Below are 19,637 nucleotides of genomic sequence, written 5' to 3' on the forward strand. Positions count from 1 at the left end.
CGTCAGCGCCGAGCAACCGTGATTACAACTGAAGTGTTGTGATAATGACCTTGCTTCGGGTACTCAACAAAATATTAATTAGAGGTTGCTGTGTTTATGAGTCAGCTGTGGTCGTTACGCAACCCAGGCGAGCAAAACAGCCAACTGTTCGGACGTGAATTTACCAAAAACACAAATCTGTGAGGTCTGTCTTTGTCTGAGGCTGCTGCTACAGAAACCACATCATCATTAGTCAGTTGCTTTCTTGACACGTATTCATCAATAATGTAAAATCTACCAGATGAAAAGTCAATACAGTAAAAAAGAGGTCTATTCATCGGCAGTTTTAAGAGCTTGTTGCGTGAGTCGATCTTCCTGATGATTCCCTTCAGCACCTGCAGTCACACGGAGGAAGCTGTTTGCAGGGGAAGGGAGGCGTTGGAGTAGATAGCATTATGTGCATCCTTGCTAATTAACTGTTTCTAGTTCCCTAACCAAAGCCTGCAGTCTCTCTGTCTCTCCCTATCATCCCTGCCCCTCCTTGTGCTCAACAGTCTGATTTGTATTCAGGTGGCTTCCTCTCCTCCCTGTGTGTGACTCTGCAGAGCAGGTGTCCATGGCTCTGGCTCAGACAATGATAGGCCACTGATAAGCTGCCTTGCACACAGTGATAGATAGGCAGAGGCTCTGTGTTTTCCTCTGACGGCAGTGACATGTTTTCAGCTGGTGTTCTGCAGTTATGGAAGGTCATTTAAATGCAGGGAACATAAACTTGCAAATCCCCATGGATGTGTACTGTATGCAAACACATACTGGAATGTGATACAGCTATGTGGTACACAGTTTTTTAATATAAATTTGAGCTAAACTCACACAAGTTTCTTTGGCTGTCAAGATCAAAGTGTGGCTCTGTGTTAATGAAATAGCTTATCACTTTCCAAATACAATTGACCTTTCGCTAAGCCCCTCCCCTTCGTGATGGTCCGACAAGCTGTCAGAGTAAGCATGGAGCCCACACTGTAACTAACTGCACTTCCTGAAGAAATATTATCATATTTTTGGAGAAATGAAACAGTGATTCCAGAGAGAAGCAGACAGAGGGGTCTACAGTCTGTGTTTGAAGGATATATCCAAGATGTCAAACTGACTCAGCAGCAACAACAGGTTCAAAAGACAAAGATAGTTAGAAGCTAAAGCCGAACTATAGGCTACAGATCACAGTGTAAAAGTGAACCACCACATTGAGGCAAAAGACAATGTTAAAAAAGTGATATTTCGCTGATATTTAACCAGCTGTGTGTCATCGCCGTATGTGCAGATGAACTGTGTTTGGTTTTCCCCATGCCCCCTGCCACCGGACCTCCGCCATTGGTCCAGCGGAGGGTAAGGGGGCACCAGAGGAAGCCAAACACTGTTCATCTGCACACACTGCAATGACACACAGCTGGTTTAATATTGGCAACTTTCCCTGCTTCCCTTCACTGGTTCCTGTACAGCAGGGTCGGTCTTTGTTTCACTGTTATAATCATTAAAAAGCAAAAGCACCATGTGTATACATTCAGTAGGCTATATCTTCAGTAGCTAGCTAGCTAACCCTACACTTTTCAGCGTTTGATTTTGGTTTTGGAACAGGGGAGAAACATATATATCTTTTTCCAACCTCTCCAGGTAACGAGTATCATTAATACACGACGTGCCCCAGGCACAACATTTAGCTCCAAATCCACAAAACCAGCCTGAAAATGAAGGAAATCTGAAACGATTGCGTTAGAGCTGTGTTGTTGTCGGACCCTGGTCTGAGCCGGCCCAATGCTACATTATGATTGGTCAGTCTGCGACCAAGAACGGGACTTAGCGAAGGGTCAATTGAGCTAGCTAACTATACAGCTCGGCGGAGGACGCCATTAATGTTTACATCTGACGCTGTCATGAGCACGAGCCTCTTGTCCATGAGTAGATACACGCTTCCCTCTTCACAGTTAGACAGTTGGCAGGTGTAATTGTACAAGGTCTGTGGATTATCCTGAGTAACCAGGTCATGATTTCTGGAAAGAGACATTGATGAGTTTGAGTTTTTCAAATGTATATTTTTAGCGCTTTGAGCACCACAAGCCGAGTGCCATCTAGTTCCATTATACTGGAGAGAAGGCAGACATCTCTACAGCTGATATCTGCAACACTCTGCAACTCACACAAAAACAATTTAGACTGATAAATAGCACTACAGGTAAGAGGAGAAATATGTGTCTTTGTGTTAGGGGGGAATTGCCCTTTAAACAAATGAAACATGTTCATCAGAAAGTTTTAGAGGTGCTGGTAGTCGGATTTTGTTATATTTAGACACAGCCAGGCTAGCTGTTTCCCCTAGTCTTTGTGCTAAGTGGCTGCTAGCTGTAGCTTTATATTTATCGTGCTGACATGAAAGTGATATTGACCTTCTCATCTAACTGTCTAAGAGCTAATCGAATCTAACTAGTGTTTGTAAGCATCACTGTTGTGAACAGGCATTAACACCATATAAAAACATTGATACTTTAGTTTTAGTTGTTGTCTTATGTTAGACCCTGTGTTTAGGGGCCTGTTAATCAGTTTGTGAGTCTTAGCAGCAGATTCAAACCCTCTGTTTTGAATTTTTATTGGTGGGTTGACCCTTTTATATACATTTGAATCACGTACTATACCTTTAAGCCCCCCTTTAACTGCATCTGGCAGCGCAGTGTTATCTTTTAACAGTTGTCGGACTTATAGGCAGATCCCACACATGGGAGCAGTCCAGTATTCCCCAAGTGAACTGCTCTGTATGTGATGATATTGTGCTTCCTGATCCCAGCATCCGGCATGATACCACGGCGATTATCTCCTGTAATCTTTAATAACGTCCCAGGGAGGAAGACAGAGTGCAATAAGCTGCATCTGCTGTAACTGGCCGTGGACGAACAAGGTGAAAGAGAAAAAGATGGTGTGTTGCCTGTAGGTTTTCTGTGCCAATGAATCCTCTAACCTTCCTGTACCTCTGTTGGTGCTGCTCATTCTGCAGATGAATTGGGAAACAAAATCTGTTTTTTCAGCACAGTTCAATTGGTACGAAGCGGTGGCCTCAGGGTCATTAATTGTTCCCAAAATGTTTACAGTTTATCATTTTTTAGAATTAGTCAAGGCTTTGGGTGAGCTCACGCTCAGAAATTAATTTATTTTGGTTTTGGAGTGTTGTAGCTTCAAGATCAGTTTTTCATTAAAACAAACTAACTTTGTGACTTTGGTCACAGGAGCAATATTTGTGCCCGAGTTTCTTTAACAAATGAGGCCTCAGGGTTTGTCACTCCCCACTGAGCTGCAACGTTAATGTCACTGTGTGCATCTGGGTGTATAATTGAAAAATGACTACATATAAATTAAGAAGGCAAAGCAACAGCATGGAAATGTGATGTAAATGGGAACTGAAGGAAAAGTGGTAAACACTGATATACCAACAGTTTGAAACTGAACATAAATTACAGCTTGTAGTTTAGACCAGCCATCCCTCTTCAAAGTTTAATAAACTCTATAGACTGAGTGAGACTATTATCATTGTTCAAAAAACATATTGAGAAAATAGGACCTGAGCAAAAAACTTTAAATCTGTACTAATCATGTGCTGTGAAATGTGTCACTCTTCATAATAAACACATTTATCATCCAAACTCCGCCCCTCAGCTCTGCATCTTTTTTTTTTTTAGCATTTTTCAAATCAGTGTTTTGGTGTTATGGTCAACAAGAAACGAAGCAACTACCTATGGTAAACATAGTGGATTATTTTAGCTGTTATGATAGATGTTTCACGTCAGGAGTCAGTGGAGACCAAATCAGAACTTAAAAGAATAGGTTAGGGTACCAAACCAAGTACCCATTCATGATGCCAAATTTCAGTAGCTGAGAGCGCATCTGGGTGAGAGTAACCTACCCCGTGTACAGACTGCGATCTGTCGGACATGTTTTTACTCACACATCTCAGATTACAGATACAGTATCTACATATGTTTGATGTTTGATATGTATGATTTTAGTATCAGAAGTGTTCTGGTTTCCCTTTGTAGTCCGAGTGGTAGGGGTGTGGCATATCATCTCCTTCACGATACTGGTATAATTTTTTATATCAAATGAAAAATTGATGTCGTGATACTCCCGATATTTCGACTTGTTGACACTGACGTCATACTGTAACCCATAGCAAAAACAAGCGTGGCTGAAAGTGAAATTATTACCAACTCTGCGGTGGTTCCAAAAAGAGGAGCAGCTTCAGTAGTGTGGAATAAACTGTGGCGTCCTGAATGTTTTATGAACAGCCCCGGACTTCTCAGACTCTTTTAGTGACTTACCGCTCAGAGGGAACTCATTCAGCGGCTCCTCTGGCAGCAGCACAGCGTCTCTCCCTCTCTCACTGTGCACTCACGGGAGTTGGTGTCGTCAAATGATTTTGTCATAAACCTTTGGTAATGTAAAAATGCAGAAATGACTGGTGCGCTGAAGAGTAAGTCTTGGCCTGGATATCCGCTGACTACATCGGATCAGCACAAAGTATTTGCCATCACTCCTAGAGGCTTTATCATCATCAAATGATAACTGATGAGTTCCAAGATTGCCTCCGCCAAGCAGGTTATGTTTTTGGTCCGGGTTTCATTTGGTTTTGGTTAGGGCTGCCCCTTAAAAGTCGGAGATTTGAATCATCAGTCGGAGACCCCTCAGTCGACTGAGATAGCTTCGAGTCTTTTTTGGCTTGTCAGTGTGCTGTGCAGTGTACTTCTGTGGAAGATTTGGTCCCTACATTTTGCTGCAGATTGAGCGCTCTTGACTGTCACGCTACGCTTTGAGACAGACGTCTGTAGACACGATGCAGCGGCACAGAGGAGGAGAACCGTAAGGCTCAGAGATTATTATTATTTTTATTATTATTATTTATTGATTTTCTCTCTTCTGCTTGGAAGTGGTGAATTTACCTATTTATCTATTTATCACAGATACTTACGACACAGTCTCTGGCTTTTCTTTGATATCTAGTGTCAGCAAAAAATGTTGCACATTTCAGATCCATCCTTAGCACCATTAGTTTGTTTACTATATTACGTGAACGCCAATGTCACGCTCTGAACTTGATATAGAAAAAAAAGAATCATTGACTATTCGTATTTAACGGCTGAATCTGATTTGACCGACATAATTCTGAGTCATCTACAGCCCTAGCTTTGATTTATTTTTGGTTTTCAATTACGAAAAAATGACTGGCCTCATTTTAAGAAACTTGATGAAAGGGTGAAGCAGGGGCCAAGGAAGAACCCAGTTAATTTCGGACAGGATCCGTATTGCAGGGCAGATACACAAATTATCTTTACATTTTTTTACATTGCGAGATAGGGCATATTACCTTGGCAGAGGTCTGTGCTCTCCAAGTGCCCTTCCCTTATTTGTATGTGTTTTGTTCGTTAACTTAACACTAATTGTTGCCACTAACAGGGACCTCCTTCATACAGATATATTGACAGCAGCTACCAGATAACATAAGGAGACGCCAGATGTGGCCTTTGAGTTTAGGAGGTAACTTTTGGGGTAGTTATTATAATTTCTGTCATCACTTTTCATTATCTCATGATATGTTTGGACCTGAGATGGTTAAATGCCTCGAGTTCGCCCTCTACATCAACATGAATGCAGATACAGTTCATAGAAAAGTGTTTGAGCTTGTTTCAGGAAGAAAAGCCACCGGGAGACACGGCCGCCTGTCTGCATTATCTGCCTGTGTGGAAATAAAAATGGGCAAACAATCAAGAACAAGCACCAACCTGACAGTATTGATCATGTAGTTTGCAGAGGGGAGGAGGAGAGGGTGGTGTCTGCGGGTGATGGCGAGGTTTTCAGCCATGCTGATGGGCTCCTGTTTTTCCGCCTGTGATCATGAATGAAGATTCATGGTGGCCATGGCTGCTCCATGTCCGCCGCAAATCCAGGAAGGATATTTATGTTGACAGCCCTCCTTCTCCCACCAAGCCCGGAAGGAGGATCACACAACCTGTCACTCAGATTGATGTCTCCCCTGACGGCACAAGTTAAAAGGAAAGGAGGAGAAGGTAATGAAGAGAGGATGGAGGATGCAGAATGCTCCCAGGGTTACAGACGTATAAAGATGATCTCTCGCCCGCCACATCATCGGTATTCAATTTATCACATTGACATTCACATACATATACAAACCATACTGTGTGTACTGGGAGTTGCACCCAGAGCAATGTTGCATGGAGCAAAGCTGCTCTATTTCACAGAGGATTTGTTGAATATGTCTTTGATGTGTAGCCTGTTCATGAGAGGGGGGAAAAAGCATGTAGGGAGGAGCTCAGTCATACAATATGGATCAAATGGAAACGAACTAAAAAGATGCAGTGTATTGTCATATGCGTGACCTCGTTGTATATTATTGCAATATTTATTATTTGGGATATGGTTATATGGGCAGCTGCACGGAGCGGCGTAACTGTTATCCAGTCGCATCATCTTCAAATGGGATGTCGTTTGCTTGTGCAGGTGCGTTATTCAACCACAACCAAGAATGAGTTTCCCATCTCGGCATGCTTTGATACCAGAAATGATTTGTTTTCATATCGCGGCCCTGCATTGTGCAACAGGCAATTTTTGTTACATGGCGAGTGCCTCTACATAATGATGAGGGGAAACATAATCTAATTTCTACTGTCATTTACAGGACAGATTGTCCAAACGGAGTAATAACAATCTCCTCGGCCTCTCCGCGTCCTCTTTCTCATCCTCACTTGTGTCCTCCTCGCGCTCTCTGCCTGCTCCTGCCCTATTCATTCCTTGAAGAATGCATTTGAAACCATGCAAATGAGAACAAGTGAACAAATGAATGTTTCATGAATGCTTTTATGATGAGAAAATGCAAATGAGGATGAGTGAATGAATGAATGTTTAATGAACGCTTGTTTAATGAAAAGGACTTATTAACTAGAGCGCTGACTTAGCACTGCGCCGCAGCCCGGGCCCTACCACGCATGAAAGGATCACATTATATTTTGGCAAGGAGGTGATACAACACATTTAGACGAACAAGCGCCGCTAATCAGTCGGACCTGATTGACAGGACGGAGACATATTGAATTAGCATTTAACTGTCACTTTCCCCCCTCGCCCGCCTCTATTTGTTTTGGATAATACTGCACAAACATACAATCTGATGGAGTTAAATTGGACGGGCCGTGCCAGCCCAGCCACAGTTTTGGCTTCTGTGGCTGAGCTGGGGATAGAGGCCGCACACATGAGGGAGATATATCATCCGCTTCATTAGCTGTTGTTGTTATATCTCCCCACATCTCACACAGAGAAGTAGAGAATATAATATTTAATTTCACCCTCATGTCCTCTAGAAGATGTTTGGAAGAGTGAGAAGTTGTGTGTGTGTTTGTTTGATTCTTTCACCTCAGACTGTGTGTTTGTACAAAAGACTATTGGCTAATGCACGTATTCTTGTACATGATGAGCGTGTGCACGCCTGCTAATGAGTACAGCCTTGGGTGTGAGTGTTTGTGTTTACTCTGCTTTAAAGTACCTTTAATCGTAATGTTTAAAGCCATCGTGGTGCAACTTCTCTCTTTATGGGATCTTCCTGCTGCTTTCATCACTCTCTATAGACTGGCCTCACCACTGAGGTAAACCCAGAAGGAATGATTGGTTGATACACTGGTTATGTTATATTTGTTTGGAAAACGTGTTTAATAATGTGTTTTATAAGACAGTTGTTTTGTTGGTGAACCTTGTGAGTTGTAATGGAGCTGAATTTTGTAACGTCACCTTTGTTACATGTTGCTGTTGTCCCTGGCTTCATATGAGTAGACGAAAGTCCGCTAGCCACAAGGCTAATTTATACAATTTAGAATGCCATAGGCTTGTGCTAAAAACATTAGCATGTTGTATTTGTGGGGAAAATGTGTTCAGCAAAGGACAAATGTTTTGTCTGTGAATGCTGTGAGTTACAATGAAGCCGATTTGTGTACTTGTGTTTGAAACCGTCGCTATTAAGCCATGTGTAATGTGTGTTCTGAATCAATTAAACTTTACAGCACTTCACAGAAACCGAATCGCCGACTTGTGTTTTGGAGGTCTAACTGTGGTGCAGCTGCATATTTTCAAACAGGGGACTAGAATCTTTTTCTTTGCATCTATTTTATCACAGTCTGATTTTATGAAACTGCTTGTGACATCTCAAATGTGGCTTTGACTTGCACCTGAAAACATGCAGCCCATTTTGTAGAAAATATCGAAATATACATCATGTATTGCCAGTCAACCTGTAAATAACAAGATCAATTTTTGTCCATATCGCCCAGCCCTACTCTGTTCCATATGGCATTATTTTCTTGTATAATGTCCATTTTTCCCATTGTCTTCCAGTTCTTCTTGCAGTCTCAATATACATGTACATGTCTCATAGACTGTATAAAATAATGGGTGTAGCCACCATGACATTGGTTTTGTAGACTCCTGTTTGGCATTTTGGCTGTCGCCATCTTGTTTTTTAGAGCCAGAAGTGACCATATTTAGAAGAGAGGGTGGGCTCGGGCTCACTAGGGCTGAGTCTAAATGTCCGCACTCATGGATTTTGCAGGTGCGTTCCTGGGATGTCCAGGAGTGTTGAGTGACAGTGAGTTATAAAGTTTTTGCCCCTGATCCTGATCCGAGTCATTTAATATCGATTATCTGCTGATACCGAGTCCCGATCCTATTTTCTTAGATAATACCGCTGCACAGTGCATACTTGAAGTACACTGAAGTTATTCAGATCAATCCAATGTATATGCTTGAAATCCCTGCATCCAAGCTTAGTCTACTTTTAGTATGGGTGTAATAAAGAGACAAATCAGATTTTTTCAGGAGAATTCCCTCCATCTCTATGGATTGGTGGATGTGTATCTTCCCCATTTTTGCCAATAACTGAATCAAGATTAAGCCCTCTTACCCATTTTTCTTTCATGTACTTAGTTGAGTGTTTATTCATTTTTATTTGGCTGGAGTTTATTTGCCCACTTTAAACAGAGAGAACAGAGAGCTTCTGTGCTGTTACAGCATAGATTTATTTTACATAACAAATATGAGACAGAGGTGAGTCTAAATATTAAAATACTCACTAATTTAGTGACCATGACCATGGCTGAAAGCCATTTGACCTCTAATATCCAATATGTGAATAAATAATGATAATTAAAATCTCTGAATATGCAGCACTCTATTCAGTTCTTCCTGTGTCTATTGAAATTAAGAAATTTGAAATTTTTTCACAAGATGTTTATTCCTCACTGCTTAATTTCACTTCTTTCCAACATTAGTCGTGGTCGTGAGCTGCATTAATGCATTCTTTAACAGCAAAACGAGCAAAGAACACAAAATGAATCACTTTTTATTACAAAAATGTCAGCAATGTTTTCAGTGTTGGCAGTGTTTTATTGACACACCCTGCAGTGAAGCAACATTGGCATTCATCTGGAGTTGTGTCTCTGTCCACCTGACAAATCTAAGTCCAATATTGACTTGCTTTTAGCTCTGTTTTGGTCTCCACCACCTCCTGAGAAAAATCTGTCTCTTTAACAGCTTAATGCTCCACTGTTAATGCGCCACTATTGACAGAACAGCAAAGTTGAATTTAAGCGGGCATATTCACGTCTTTTCAGCCAAACGTTGTTGAAACAGAGCAGCTAATGTTGCTGCGTCACTGCAAGAAGCTAGCGGGGTGAGAGGCCCAGCCAGGCAGGTAACGTTACGTCATGTTTTATGTCTTAACGGCATTGCTTACATACGACATGTGCTCTGTCGTTGAACTATATTTTCTCAGAAATTAAAAACACTTCCACAATGCTGATTTATTCATGAGTAAATAGAGTTAACCTTGTTGTCTTTCCGTTGGCTGCTTGTCATTTTCTGCCTGCTGCTGTTTGACGGTGACACAGAATTTCAAAATAAAGGCATCACCTAAAGATGATGATATGGATCGTTGATCATTGAATCGAAACATCAATCCAGATCGATGGATCTTTACACCCCGACTGTGCAGCAGGTTTTCAGAGCTTTTTCTTCCATTCAAGATGGCTGCTCTCTACTGCTGAAAACAAAGTTGATAAGGGCAATGAGAATGAACCAAAACAATAAAATTCCAGGCACCAAAATCAAAACAATTGGCTTAATTACAACCAGAAAAACTCCATGGAGCCGAGGAAAACTGTTTTGTGATAATTCTCTGTGGGTTCAGCACTATGGGCAACACCTTTCACATCACACTTTAATCCACTGTTATCATAAAATATTAACTAGTGCAGCTTTAAGAGACATTTTTCTCTGAAGGGAGAAATTGTCACATTTTGGGAATTTAATTGAAAACAGTGTGAGGGTTCAGCTGTACATTGTGTCCTTCAGGTCAGCCGGCGAGTGTAAAAAACAGTCTCATCATCTAATGGCAGGGTGGCGCTGCGTTATAATCCCTGAATGAATTTAAACCTTTCAGCTTTAAACGAGACCATATTATTCCAATAACCGTCATTATCCCTCATATTAGCTTAGCGGAGAGAACACGCCAAATGGCAAGGGCCACTCTGTCTCCTATTTGACCTTCCACACTAACACTCGCTACATATGCTCGCCCTCCCTCCCTCCGTCCCCCCCGCCCTCCCCTCTATCTACCCATCTACCCATCTCCTCTCTCTCCCCCGTTGCTACAGTTGCGTTAGGGGGAAATGGGGCTTAACAAAAATATTGTCAAACTGCCTGGAAAGCCGAGGGGAGGAAGCTGGGCGAGCATATCCAAATAGCCTCCATTTGAATTGCTAATTTGAGCTCCAAAATAAAAAAAAAAAGTGTTGACAGAGCTGAGAGCGGAGCAGAGGAGAGTAGGTCCTTAATAAAGCAACAGTGTTAACTCTAGGGTGAGCGGCTTCAGAGCGAGATCAAAGCGTTTTAAAACAGGGCGGACTTAAGCTTCTTCGGGGGACCTTTCTCACCCATACACACCTCTTTGTCGCTCTGTCTCTCTGTTTCCCACTAATTCTGTCCCCTCAGTCGCTTGCCTCCACAATCCCCTTTTCTCACAGCTTGGGCTTTTGGATGAGAACCGCCACTTCCTCAAAGAGCATGCAAATGTGCGAATGTATGTGAGACAGAGACAGAGAGTGAGGCAGAGGGGAGAGGGAGGAAGAAGGCGAGCTTTGTTAGAGATGTCTAAATTGGGTTGCCTTTGTGCAAATCCACTGATCTCTTTCAAATGAAAAGGGAAACATGTGCTTTTGTCCCACTAATAGGCTCTCCACAAAGGAGGGACCCACACATCAAAACACATAGCTACATATGTGCAATAGGAGTCAGTAGCTGGCGGAGACACACAAACACAACAACACAGGCATGTCTTTACCTACATATTTACTTTACAAGTCAGCCGTGCACTACAGTTCTTTTAACTGATATCAACAGATATCAACAAAATAAGAACGCTGCAGTGTGTTTAATCTTTGAAGATTTACTGGTGACATAACAGAAAGCACAACAGACTTTTGCTATAGTATCCTGCAAGTTTAATTTGAATTACACACTTATTAAGGACAATGGTTAAAGGGCAGGTCCTTCTGTGTTTTCTTCAGGGTTCAAAATGGAAACGTCCACTCAGTTGTTATCAAAAGTAGTGATGTTTACTTGGGGCCAGACCTTTGAATCTGCCCACTCTGCTGAATTTAGGTTGACTGATTTGTTTGGCATCGTGCATGAAACAGCAGTTTCTTGGTTAAAATGAAAAACAACCAATGAGCACCGCAGGGGGGCTCAATTAGCCAACAGCACCATGGGCAGTACTCAAGCAGTGCCAATCAGTGCGCCAGAACCAACGGGGAGTAATAACAACAATGGCGAACATCAAAGACAAGATGGACACTGCTACCAAGGCTATTCTAAATCGATATTCAGTCATTTATTCATTCATTTTACGTAACCGCTTATCCTGTTGGGGGTCGCAGGGGTGCTGGAGCCTATCCAAGCTGACATTGGGCGAGAGGCAGGGTACACCCTGGTCAGGTCACCAGACTATCACAAAGTTGACACATAGACATACAACCATTCAAGCGGGCAATTTAGAGTCACCAATTAATCATTTGGACTGAGCACCTGGAGAAAACCCACACTGACACAGGAAGAACATGCAAACTCTGCACAGAAGGGCTCCCCCACCCCGGGTTCGTACCAGAAACCCTCTTACTGTGAAGTGACAACGCTAACCACTGTACCATTGTGTCGCCTCAACACCTCAAACAACATGTTTTCTCAATATCGCCGACTTCTGTGGGATATTAGTCAAATGATGCCGATATGTAATAACTTATTGGGTCAATAACCGATACTGATATTGATATATCCACTTTTTTCCCCACCTAATTTTAGTGATCATCCAGTCTCTTCTGTAGTGGAATTAACATCATATTATGCATGCATACGCTTATCATGATGGCCCACCAGCTGATGGAGACATGAAATGCAGTACTTTTCAACATAATGTAATATTCATTCATTGTGCAAAGTAAGTAAAAGCATGTTGGCTGATTCTGAGAGTTCATTTAAAAGCCGATATCAGCCGATACCGATGACGTGCCAATATTATCGTGCATCTCTACCTTTAACCAAGGCAAGTGTGCTTTGTTCCAAGTGTCTTTAAACCTGCCAGCAAAACAGAAATGAGCATTTACTATGGCATTGGTATAATAGTATTATAGTAACGGGAAACAAACTAAGTACCCACTGAGCACTTCAACCACTGTAGTTACATTAATCCTGTCAATCATTGTGCACATTAAGCAAGAATTATCCATCAGTCTTGTGTTCCAGTCAAAAATGAGCACATTAACTCTTCAATAAGTGTGTCTGCAAGTTTACAAGTTTTAGAGATAGAGACTAAATAGAGACCAAAGAATTGTAACACACCCACCACACCTGCAACATCCCCTGTTTGAGGAACCAAATATTTCAGGAATATTATAAAGATTAAAAACTACACATTTCTGGCACCCACGCAAATTCACTCTCATGATTCCTTCACTCACACACATCCCACTCCTCCCCTTATGAGAGGCACACATTACAACCAAAATGAATCTGTCTGCTGTGGGATCAGACGGAATATTGTGTCCAACCGCTACATGACTTGAGACGCCACTGATGTTTTCTCTATGAATAAATAAGGCTGCTCACATATCATTCTGTGGTAGTGCCGTATTGATTTCAGTTTGTATCACAGCTCTGATGAGGATGAAAGTTTTGTATATTTAAAGAAGAAGTTGTGGGGGAAGAAGCTGAGGATGCTGAGTCTGAATAATTACAAAGAAGTGTCTTTATGATTAAAATTATCAGTCAGTTCTGACACATTTTACCAGTATATAAGATGTAAAATTATAGAATTTTTTTTTCATATCTTGTATAACTATGTCAATTTTCTCCCTAATTAGGTTGTAAATGAGATTTTAAGCCAACAGGATTCAAATTATTGCTTGAAAGTCTCATAATTTGGTCGTACATTGTGTTTTTTAAATTAGATCCTAATCAATGTGTCATACTTCTTTAAAGTAGTGGTATTTTTGATTGGAAGGCTGCAAACATAACGAAAAACCCAAGATGCTTATATCATATTTTTCACCTAAATTATTTTACAGAAAACACAACAAAGTATCACTGAACTAAAAGAAAAATGTATGAGCAAGTGCAGTAAACATACACATCAGGTACGCTCTCCGTCCAGCAGTACTGTGGCTCATCTGATGTTTTCCAAACTCTGTCTAGAGACTCCTGCATACCGGAGCGCGGATCACCCAGGCTACATGAAGCGTAATGTAGGTCAGGTGCGTGAGCCGCAGTGCCGGTTCACAGCGCTGACCCAGTAACAAGCCCTCTGTCCTGCTCTGCTGTCAGCCCACCTCACCTGGCACACAAGGTTAGGTTAGTCCCTCTGACTGTGTCATACAGCGGCCACAGGAGCGAAGACGCAGCAGCGTCCAGCTGTCTGATCATCTGCAGGATCAGCAGATGAAGACGTCCATGATGGGAGTGTGTCGACAGCTGGTTCTCAGTGTCGGGTCCGGAACGACCCAGTGTGGGTAGGGATTTTAGTACGTGCTTACTATGAGTAATGATTGACAAGATTTCTGGTATTTGAAGAGTGGAGCTGTAGGTGTGGTGATGTTGATGGTTACAGGTACAGCTTCCCACATACCCTCTAAACAAAATGATCACGGCCTGTTAAATTAGAGATGGTGAAGAAACCATCGGAACTTAATTTTCTCAGCTCAAACACAGTAATGTCCATTTAGTTATACTTATAGCTATCTCATCGAAAAGAATCACAACAGATTGAAAATAAATTTGATAATGAAAATCCAAGTCAGTAGCATTATAATGTATCACTAATGCTTGCGGTCAGTACTAGTAGAAGGTCCTTCTAGACTCTTGACCCATGACAGCCAACGTATCCTCATACAACAGTTTGTATGATATTCTATGAATTAGCGCCCCACTAATTAGGTTTAGGGAAAACAAACATGCAAATTTCACACGGTTTTAAACACCTGTCTCATGGGAAAAATCCTGTGTTTTATGACCCATCCACCTCCCTAACCTGCTTCCTTACAGACCGCTTGGGACCACTTCCTTGTTTACTACCATCAGCCCATTAGTGACATGATCACACCCTTCTAAAATAGGTGGGTTATGCGCGGATTACCAACTCATGATAACATGGGATATGTACGAATTTTGGTGCATTACTTTTCGTAGAAGATTGTGACACCAAAACAGGTTGGTTTTTTTTAGCAAGACAGGCAGCATTTCCTGCGGCGATTATTCCATCAAAACATGGTGTTGTTAGCAACACATAGGCAGCATTTGCAGCTATGATTGTGCCATCAAATGGGATGCTTTTTAGTGAGACATTGGTAACATTTCAAGCAGATTGTGCAACCAAAATGGGATGCTTCCTGTAAGACATCATTAGCATTTCCAGCCGCAATTGTGCTAACAAAACAGGGTGCGAGACGTAGGCAGTATTTCCAGCGGCGATTGTGGCACCAAAATGAGGGGCTTTTTAGCAAGATACTGGCAGCATTTCTAGCAGCAATCGTGCCATCAAAACAGTGTGCTTTTAGTGAGACAATTGCACCAATTCCAGCGATGATTGTGCCATCAAAATGGGGTGCTTCTAGCAAGACATCATCAGCATCTTCAGCCCCCAGAAAACTGGTATTTTAAGACAAAATATGACCTTTATCCAACGAAAATGAGTGTTTGTGCCTAAACATAATGCCACGCTACCCACGGCATTGTTAGAAATGTAAACAAATGTAAAGCTTCAACATATCTGCTGTAATAACTTACATTGCTGAAATGTACATTGCCAACATTTCTTCTGCTGATTGGTTTGCCTTCATCCTCTGAACACTGTGAATGTCTGTATAAGATCTCATGGAAATCCATTTAATAGCTGCTGAGATTATTCAGCCTGGACCGACTGACAGACTGACATTGTGATTCATAGAGCGAAGAGACATTTGTTTGTATTTCTTCTCACTTCCATCTTATCTTGTTTGTTGTCTTGTCAACGCTCAGTTTCTTTCTTTTCTCACTCAGTTTATGTTGAGGTTTGAACTCCTGTGGGGGCAGGAATAGCCACGGAGCGTATCTCCGCTCATCTAAACTTGGCAGTTTTACTTGTTCCAAACAAACTGCTGCTGCTCCTTTGGCTGCTTCTTTAAAAAGACATCATTACTTTCTATGAACCACACAGCTTTTTATAGTGAAAATGTGTTCTGCCACTGAATGTTGAGAAAAGAAAAAGTATGGTATAATGGTATATCTGTTTTAACCAATCAGTAACACAATGTCTAACAGAAAACATTTTGTAAGATACACTTAGTGGCTTTCTTGCAGAGTTAGATGAGAAGGTTGATAATGATGACTGGTGTCTGCACAGTAAATATGGAGCTACTGCCCACTGCCAGTTAGCTTAGCTTAGCACAAAGACTGGAAACAGAGGGAAACAGCTAGCCTGACTCAGTCCAGAGTCTGAGTTTAAAAGCTTTGGCTGCTTTTAGAAAGATCAAAATGTGATAAGTGAAATATCTTCTTTAACTCACACCTTCAGATATAGCTCCAGAGAAAGTACATCATTTAAATTCAGTCATGGAGATATATATTTGACAAATATGAAACATAGAGATTTGTTTTTTATAAATCATCATATGCAATTACATCTTAAAAATTTAAAAGCAGCAGCAAAAACTTTGGTATGAGATTAAGATTCTACAAACCTTTTCCCTTTTTATTAAAATACCACCTGTGTCATGTGACATTAACTGCAAACATGGTCTATATTTGCTGCACAGGGGGACAAAAATACTCTAGTATGAGCAGCAATCAAACCCAACGTCTTGAAAAAAGGTCAACCTCTGCGAACATGGCAACATCACCGTGAAAAGGTAAACACGCGGGGGGTTCATGTGTGTTTTCACCATACCTGTTTCTTCTCCTGTGAAAAATTGAATTAGCAGGTGGTACATTAAGCAGCTTATGTTTAGTTTATGATGATCGCCCTCCCCCCTCTTTTTACCCCTGTTTTCTCGCTCCCACTTTTCTGACAGATGTCGAGTCTCTCCCCGAGCTTCTCCACCTTACTCCTGTACCTGCCTGCGAGGCTCCGCGACGGCTCTGTGTGTTTGTCGACTTAATGCCAGAGCAAGGCTCTAATCTGCCATTAAGACAGGGGGAGCGAGAGGCTTACTGGTGTTTCTCTTACAAATCCACTTCCAGAAAACCCCGGCAGAGATGCTGCACTGCATCCCAACGGATTAGTGATGGGGCTACCACTGACAGGGAGAGTGGAGAGGAGAGGGGAGGAGAAATAAAAGGTCAAAAAGAAATGATGTGATGAGGGAAAAGTGAGGCTAAAATGAGGTGAATGGGTGGAGGGCGATGGGGAAAGCAAAGCACGGACGGACAGGAAACCTAGGTGAGAAAATGAAGTGCATTTGTGTGTTCAGACGTTGCTCATGTGGGAACACACAAGAGACAGGAGTGAAAAGGAAAATGACACAGGAAGGCAGGGGTGTAAGAGCCAGAGAATGAGGACAAAAGGGAGAGAAGTGGTGGTGCTGTGTGGGAGCTGGATGTAGAATGAGGGGTTGTGGGCTGCTGCATTTAGAGGTCCAATGTGTAGGATTTAGGGGGATATATTGGCAGAACTGTAATAGAAGTATTTTTCTTTAGTGTATCAATGCCTGAAAATAAAAATTGTGTTTTTGCTACCTTAGAAGCAGGTCTTCATCTACGCCATGTTTTTAGAGTTGCCCAGAACAGACAAACCAAACACTGGCTCTAGATGGGGCCATTCACGTTTTTGTTTTTTTTTGTATTTTTATGTTGCCACCGTAGTTAGCAGCCTCTCCACAACAAGCAGCGTCAGACAAACACTGATTTTTTTTTAACATGAAACTACTTTATTCTGTGTTTTTACCGGTTTCAATCACCTGTTTCGTTTGTGTGACGCAGAGACCGATAAAAACCTCCTGAACATCTAGATCTTAAGTTATCAGAGAAAAGAAAAACAAAAAAGAAACATGTTAGCAGGTGCTAGGCTAGCAGCTCATCTCCGACATGCCAAACGGCATAGGAGAAACACTGATTTTTAACGTCAAACTGCTTTATTCTGTGATTTACCAGTTTAAATCACCTGGTCCATTTGTTTTGGAGAGGAAGAGACCTCTGTGGATAATTCGGCTCCAGGAGAAACCTCCTGAATGTCTGGATCTTATGTTATCAGAAAAAACAGTAAGTACATGTTAGCAGATGCTAGGCTAGCAGCCCGTCTCCGACATGCCCAACAGCACTGGAGAAACACTGATTTGTAACGTGAAACTGCTTTATTCAGTGGTGTTTTTTTTTACCTATTTAAATCACCTGGGGTCTCATTTATAAAACAATGCATAAGATCCATACTAAAAATGTACGCTGGACAAAACCTAAAAATGGCCATGCGCCAAAAAATATTCAACAGTTTCTACAGTCATGTTTCCACCTCACCATCTGCGTCATCAATGTCCTGTCTTCAGGCGTCATTTTGGGGCGTACGCAGTGTTTTATAAATTAGACCCCTGGACGTTTTTTTTTTGAAAGGAAGACACCTGGGTAGATAATTCGGCTCCCTGTAAAAACACTGAAGGAATTCTAACTGGGAGAATCTGCAATCCTCACTGCTAGATGCCACGAAATCCCCCTAAATCTCAACACTGTTCCTTTAAAATCTGGTATCCACACAGCGTTTACTCAATGTTGTGTGCAAGTATCATTTACTGACTGGTCCCTGCTCTTCGTCGTAACCCCTTTAACCTGTTCAAACACACAGCCGATTTACTCCTCCCTCCATCCTGCTTTCTTCGCTCAGCCTTTGCTTTAATGATAGCCAGACTGTACGGCCCTCCTAGTGTCACTGTGTTGCAGCCCAGGCATGACTAACACCTTTCTGAAGGCTGTCCATCTGTGGTGGGAACACCGGAGAGCCAGAGCAGGGGTCTGAAATGGAGCAGTCCTGACAGGCAGATGGCTCGGCTCCTCCGTGCCAGGACTGTGCCCAGTTCCCTCCACCCCCACAACTCGCCCCCCTTTTGGCTCAGCCCATCTGTGGATCGGCCTTGAGGGGGGAATGAACGTGGCCCACCTGGGCTGACAGGGGGCAGCGGGCAGTGTCCATTTTGTTCTGAGTCAGAGGTCCGTCAGAGCCTAAAATGCACTTAGCAAAGGAGAAACCACCCACGCTCATCAAGGAGCTGCCCCTCTAAAGGTAAGTGAAGGGGTTTTTTTTTTCTTCTTCTTCTTCTACTCTACGCCAAACACTCCCGGCTTTCTGTGGGCAGTTGCCATGGCTACGGTAAAGTAAGCGACCACCTGTGGGTTCGCTTCTGATGTAAAAGGCAAAAAGAGACAAATCAACAGACTGCAAACTGATTGACCGAGAGTAGCCTGGAATAAATCCAGCATTTCCAATTCTCTGATGTTTCAGGACGTTCACGCAGGCAGATAAAAACATCTTGATTCAGCAGACAGGAAAGCCTCTGCATCAGTCAGATAGGCACTCAGTCACAGTGGGCATGGGCAGCAGATTTTAGCCCGGGTCAGAGCAGCCTGAACCCCCCACAGCAACTCGCTCCACAGATTCCTCTCCTGCTGGACATCAATCTTCAGTGCTGCTGCCTAGGCAAAGAGCAGATTTGATTTCTCCACTGAACAGAACTCAACCCTTGACCTTCCTCCCCTCAAAGCCCTCGTAGCCCCAAGTAGTTGCTATGGTTACTGTAAAGCGGGCGGTAGTAGTAGCTGCAGCCCTGCAGGATTCAGAGCCACTGTGAACATTATAGGAATAGATATAAATTTCTACAAGCCCCTCGCAAAGTGTAATTGAATGTGGTGAGGAAACCCGCCCCTGTCAATAAATTACCTATTTATTTCTGGCCTTGAACAAGGTGACTGCGTGTAATACATGCCAGCACACTGTGCAGCGAGATGCTCCGAGTCTGAACAGAGGTGCATCCTGTTTGAAAACACAGTCATGTCTGAGCACT

Source organism: Epinephelus moara, chromosome 21 (genome assembly GCF_006386435.1).
Source record: "Epinephelus moara isolate mb chromosome 21, YSFRI_EMoa_1.0, whole genome shotgun sequence".
Classification (NCBI taxonomy): domain Eukaryota; kingdom Metazoa; phylum Chordata; class Actinopteri; order Perciformes; family Serranidae; genus Epinephelus; species Epinephelus moara.